Source organism: Vollenhovia emeryi, unplaced genomic scaffold (assembly GCF_000949405.1).
Source record: "Vollenhovia emeryi isolate VEMERY1.0 unplaced genomic scaffold, V.emery_V1.0 DF939234.1, whole genome shotgun sequence".
Lineage (NCBI taxonomy): Eukaryota > Metazoa > Arthropoda > Insecta > Hymenoptera > Formicidae > Vollenhovia > Vollenhovia emeryi.
In genome coordinates, this window is record NW_011967132.1 from 403,942 (window position 1) to 410,546 (window position 6,605).

The window sequence follows — 6,605 nt, forward strand, 5'->3', positions numbered from 1 at the left end:
TATTGATTAAAGTAATGCCCACTGGGCATTAGTGGGCATCGGTGTACAAGATTTTGGTCAGCGGTTTCCCCCTCGAGAGATTCAATGCGACGATACGAGATGTTTGTCCAAATGTTCATCCTTTTTACAAAACAAAAGGTAAAAAGACGCAAAGTATAAGCGCCATCCAATCAAAAAGTATACAATTTTATTATTTGGATATATTTTGTTAGAAAAAAAAACATTTTTATTGTCTGTCAAAGTCATATAATACGAAAGAAAATACTGCTTAATGCGCGTAAAAAATACAATTATGCAGGAGACATTTTTTTAGTCGTTTACGTTATTAAATTGGAATTGATGGTACCGACAATGAAACGACCTGACACTAGAATTATCACCTGACGGAAGCAGCTGCATGTCTAATGCGCCAGAGAACTAATCAGGATTATCGATCAAACTGCGATTAGCCCAGCTCTATTAATATTTATGTAAAACAACGATTGAATATATGTTTCAGTCGTAAAAATTGTGTACCGCATTGTAAACCGTAAAATAGTTATTAATGCGGTAGGGGAAAACTCCATCATTTTGTCCTATCAATAGCAATATCTCGTGTAAAGTATTAAGAGCTTACAAAAATTCGAAAACAATTTTCTTCTGGAAAATAAAGCGAGCAGCCCTCGTTCGCTAGCCGTCGGAGATTTATTCCTCGCGTATTTATCAATGATAAGCCGAATTATTTTTTTTCAACAAAGCCCCCGATCTATCGACGACAAAGGTATTCTGTGGCAATTTGATGACAAGGCATTTATCAAAGATAGATAATTTTTTGCGAAGAGAGAACGTCGGTTCAATTAATTTTAAGTCGCGAGCATCGAGTGCGTCCGCGTCCTCTCTGTGCGAATACCCCGTGATCGAGCTCGGTATTACAGCGCATAAGCTCAGGAACTTTTCAATCTCGTGGAACACGAGCGCGCAGAGGGCATTGTCGTTGGACAGGATTGGCACAGGTTCGAACTTGATCGAACGGCAATTACGTTGATTGAAAGGCCAACACGAGTGTCGCCTGCGTACCCGTAGAAGCGAAGACTCCCGGCTCCGGTTGTGCGCCGAACACATCCGCCGAACGAAGGAACCGGAACGAAAACACATTTATCAAAACATTTACGAGCGACATTTCGAAAGCCTGTTATTTTCCCGATCAAAAATCATTGCCGTAGAACAGCGAAAAAGCGCCGCGCGTGTTTCGGGAGAGCGTTTCGAAAAAGATTGACGTGTCGTAAAGGAACTTCAACGATTCGTTGCACAACAACGAGTATCACGCATTAAAATAATTTCTACGCAATTCAATTCTGTTGAGGAAGTTGATTAAACAGATGTATGTCCCTGGAAATCTTAAATTTTCGATTTTCATTTAATTAAAGCGACTGGAATTACGAGAAATGAACGCTGACAATTCGACGCGATATTGGATCATGTTTATTATTGCTCTGCAAATGCAGAATCATTTATATCCGATCATATTAATAGATTTAGCTGCACGGTTCGAAGGTTCGAAACTTGCGGAAAGGAATACGATGGAGAAGAAGGAAATGCCGTTGCCTTCGCTATTCCGGAAATTGTATTTCCGAGTAATTGGATGGCTGATGTTTATGCGCGGAATTACATCGAATCTGTCTTTTCATGGTATTATTACTTAATTTGTATCGGCATTCTCTTCAGCATTTTCCGATCGCGCTGTCGCCGCAAATTATCGCGAGAACAAATCGTTCTTAAAATACAGCGAGAAATAATCAGGGAACACAGACGCAAGATATCCGAGGATACTCGGGAGTCTTTTCAAAGCTAACGGGTACAGTCAAAGGGAATAGTCGAAGAAAGGCGGCCAATTTAAAGATAACTGACAATCGAAAAAATAAGTCGGGAACGAAAATTAAGATGTGAATTGAAAAAAAATAAGCAAAAAGTGAATTCAAAAGTTTGAATTAAAAAAATAGAATTAAACGCGGATAGAGAACGCGTTCGTTTGATCCAATTTCATCTCAGCGTGAATCTAATTTAAGGTTTTAATAATCTAAATGCGTCTAATTGAAAACTTGAGATAAAGGACGGTCTCTTGGACAATTTCGTGGAGGAAACAGCGGACTTTACGTTAATCGTAGCGTCTATCCTGTGCAAAATTTCATAATTGGAAAATTTCTTCCGTTACTTCGAGTTCTTTTTCGTTTAAATAACGCGCGGTAACAACGGTTTCAATATACGTGACGTGGTGATCAGTCAATTCGATCGAAACTACCTACAGTAATTCTTATCTTCGCCTCGATGTAGATGCGCGTAGAATCAATGCGACATAGTAGCACAATTTCAAACCTGAGTTATGCACCTCGCGAGAAAGGTCAAGTTCTCACGGTGGTAATACTTGTTCGAGAGCACGTTCGACAGTAACGAATGGAAGATATGTCGTGCCTTTAATTGATGGCAAATTCAGTGTTCCGGATCAGCTGTTATCTCGCAAAGAGATAGACGAGCCTCACTCGAGCAAAAACGATCAGCTCATCGAGCCTGATCGATTTCGCGTATTGAAGTATGAAGTCCCATTCAGTCGCTCGCGTTATCGAACCCCCGTTCTCTTATCGCCACCCCGCCAAGTCGCGGCAAATCCTTTTAAACGTTTCGAGAATTCCATTTCCAAGAACTTTTATTTATTTAGACATCGATCCCGCGGCGCGACCGTTCAAAATCGACGTCCCACTGCGTTATCGTTACTGGTGCAAACGAGAGAAGATTATCGGATAATTTTATAAATGAAAATATCCACGCATAAATGAATATTTAATCTGACACGCTGGAAAGGACCGTAAATTCATACGCAACATATATTTAATGTCTGAAATGCAGTAAATTTATCGTCCTGTACGCGAAAGCTTCCCGTGGAAACGGATATGGATCTTTGAGACCCCCGTCAACCCACCCACCCGCTTCTCAGCCCTCGCTCTTGTTCCACCCTTCAGAGCAGCGCACCGTGCGATATCAACGGGGGGGGAAGGGAGGGGGTCTGATTCGGTTTTCAGTCGCGCGTTGACAGAGAACGAGGGGGCGGCCGGGGTTATAATTCGTTTGAAGTTTCAACGCTATTTGCGTCGGGGCATTTTTTTGGCGCCCACCCACGGCCTTTCAGGGCGTCGCGTCGCTTACGACGGGGCTAATATCCGGCGTCTGACGCGAAAATCCCTCGTTCCCGTCCATCGTCTGTCTTTCATCCTCGGCGAAACGAAAAATCGGGCCCTCGCCAACTTCGACGATCAACGAATGCGCGAATAAACGTAATTTTCGCGGGCGATGTTTTAAGGATTGGATAAAAGTTATGAATTATTAGTAGAGGTGTGACATTCTAACGTTATCTTTATACGCAAAATATTGCAAAATGCCCCAGGAACGTCATCAATGTCATTTCTTTACATTTTGGAGTCCCCAACTTCGTTTTAACACGTTTTTTAAAACGCAAAATGACGCAAAATGGCGTCCAAATAAGGTAAAAAATCGCATTAATTCCTAGTAAACGTTTCTAACGTCAACGTTGTATCACTTGCATCAGAGAAAAGGGTTGAAAATTGTTCAAAATCAATTCTGCAACCGTAAATATTGTATTTGAAGGATTAACACCTTTTTCTTGTTACTTTAATATCAATAATTTTGCTAGAAATTGTGAAATGTTACCATTCAGTTCTTTTTGCTCAATTTTAGGGCTAAACCAAAGAGATTTATGCCTAAAACTTTGTTTTTAACATGTTACTGCTTTTACAGCCTGAAAATGATAGGCAACTTCAGTAATTTGTTGCATACTGTTATGTTTTATGTTACATTGTCTAACATATGCTTAGCTTTAATAAACGTCGTGTCAAAACACTAAGTCGTCTTATTGAAGCCTTGCCCACCTCTGATCACATTATCAAAATAACGCAAAATTCGAAAAAAACAAGGCGCAAAAAATGCCAAAAAGTAACATCAAAATGTCACACCTCTAATTATAAAACAAAGCACATCGTTATTCAAATCGCGCACGACACCTGACAAATCGAAGTCGTATCTTTTTCCTTCAGTCATTTCGCCGTAATTCGGCCGAATAAAATTTGATTTCGTTTTTAATCCATGTAATAGTTGTACGATTTCAGACAACCTTCAGTACAAACTATAACGAAACTGTGTGATAGAGCGGATATGCTAATAACAGCCCTACAACAACCGTTGTGATGAAGTATTTCACCTGCAATCGCTAGGCGAAGCAGTTTGCGAACAAAATTAACGCTCGATTTCCGCGATCGCTGTAAGCACGAACCTGCACACGCGGCCCTTCGGATAATCCCGATACCGTGTAGGGGAACCACCTATCAAACTTGTTCGCGGAGTTACTCTCTCGTGCGGCTAGGACTCGGCGCTCGTAGAGCGAGACACTTCCAAGTTCGGGAATAGACCACTCTCGAAAAGTGGTGTGCGCTGGTTTACTACCACGGCGACTTGCGGATTTCGGAGGACGAAGAAGAAGAAGAAGGGCGAGGCGAGGGTGAGGCGAGGCTGCCTGGGATGTAAGAAAGCAAAATCTGAGAAGAAGCGCGCGTCGCCTTGGACGCGGAAAACGGGCAAAACGCGACGACAACCGCCGTTAATGGGAGGAGATAAGAATGGAAGATGGCCCTGCCCTCTCTCTCTCTCTCTTTCTCTCTCTCTCTCGGCTGATAGGAAAGTCGGAGGGATTTTTGAAGATACGAGAGACAAAACACGCTAAAGGGAGAGACGCGGGAGAAACGTTACGAAACATTCGCGCGCGAGCTAATCTGCGATGTACGTATATACGTAGATATACATATACGTGTATATAATATATATATGTGTGTGTGTGAAGGAAAAGAAAGCTCCCGGAGAGAGCTCCTGGAAGGATTCTGCAGGCGCGGAGGCTACTGCATAATTCCGGCGTACGGCAGAAGCAGAACTATGTTCATGAGAAAAACACGAGGGTAACCGTGGAAAGCAGCCATTCTCTCTCGGCAGCCGAGCTCTCGAGAACCTCCGACAGAAAACTTTAAAACGGCCGATATAATCGGATTAGTAGATGCGCAGCGAGTTGGCGCTGTTACTTTAGCTTAAAGTCGGCGTTACGCCGAACAGAAATTTGCCCTCCGTCGTGATAATAATAAAAAAAAGAAAGAAACGCCCGCCGCGTCTTGACGCGAGCTCGCATGGATTTCGCATTATCGCCTTAGTGTAGATTGAATGTCTCTCGATGCATTATCAGATCGCGCTAACGACACCGTCGCTAATGAACCAAATTAGGTAATTTTTTAAATTAGGTAATTTTCATCATGCGCGCCGATACACTTTTAATACAAACGGTAAAACTAAATTCCCAGCAAAATGCAACTCTCTCTCTCTCCCTCTCTCTTCGATAAAACTGTGTCAAACGCATCGTTAGATCGCCATTGTCTGCGGCGGATCAAAAATCGATTATTTAAATTAATCTAATGTTAAATGCGGCGTCCAGCGGCGATAAAGAATAAAGCGCAAACGAGCGTGCGGTGCTCCCTTCACTTTGATAGAATGACAGATGTCGTCGTTACTCTAATCAGTCGACATTATCAGAGCTTTCTAGACGCCGTGTGTGGCGGAGGAAGGAAGAGAGAGAGAGAGAGGAAAAATACAGGCGGCGATACAATTCGTAAGTATGCAGGAAGTCCTTGTTATCTTCGTTACAGAGCGATTACGGTCTGTCCGTCCCCATCCTGAGAGTTCTTAACGTTTCTATATCTACGTTGCTCTTGGCGTCGCGATCGACAAAGGCCGGTTTACATCGGGATGAAAGCGCGCGCGAATAATTACGCGCGATATCCCGGGATATGACACCGAGTCTCTCTCCTCGGAGGTTTAAGGACGGTCTTCCTAGCGAAAATTTATGTTTCAAACTCTTTCGCGGATCTTCAATATTTAAATATTTTGCTAACTACATTGCAAACTTCTACTAAAACAGAGCGCACTCGGAGCGAAAGATAAGCTGAAATTAAGCTGAAACTACATTATTTTCATCGCGTTAAAATAATTTCGTAGTTAAATTTGGATTACGGCGACGGCGGGGAAAAAATTCCTTTTTTTAAGCCCTACAGCCTTTGCAATCGCTGCATAGATTTTCCATAGATATTTTGTATATTTAGTCGAATCGCCCGAATCCCCCCCCCCCTCTCTCTCTCTCTCTCTCTCGTGGCATTAGTATTTTTGTTTCATTTCGTTGTTGATTTTAGATATAGAGCACGCTGCGGTTTCGTTTCTCGTGGTATGATTGCCAAGTGTGCCCGAGGAGAAGTAAAATTCGATTATTTTCTCGCGTTCGCGTTTGAGGGAAGATCGAATCGGCCCGATTGTCTAAATTTTTATTGTATTTGTGAAAGGGAATTGAAACGCCAAATCCAGTTTCAATCGCGATGATCTTTCTTTGTTCCTCGCGCGGGGGGCGCGGGGGGACGCGAGAAGGTGGCTGCTGAAATCCATACAAACTACCCTGAGATACGGAATGTCCCAGATTCTCCGGTGGGTGGCTTTCCAGTCACGGATCCCGCGTCAAATTCGAGGCGCCTATA

At 42.8% G+C, this 6,605-nt stretch overlaps 1 protein-coding gene across 2 annotated transcripts in view; it reads right to left on the minus strand.

Moving 5' to 3' along the window:
- LOC105560297 (alpha-mannosidase 2) overlaps positions 1 to 6,605 on the minus strand; it is a 163,878-nt gene that overhangs the window by 101,461 nt on the left and 55,812 nt on the right. The gene's annotated exons all lie outside the window — the stretch shown is intronic.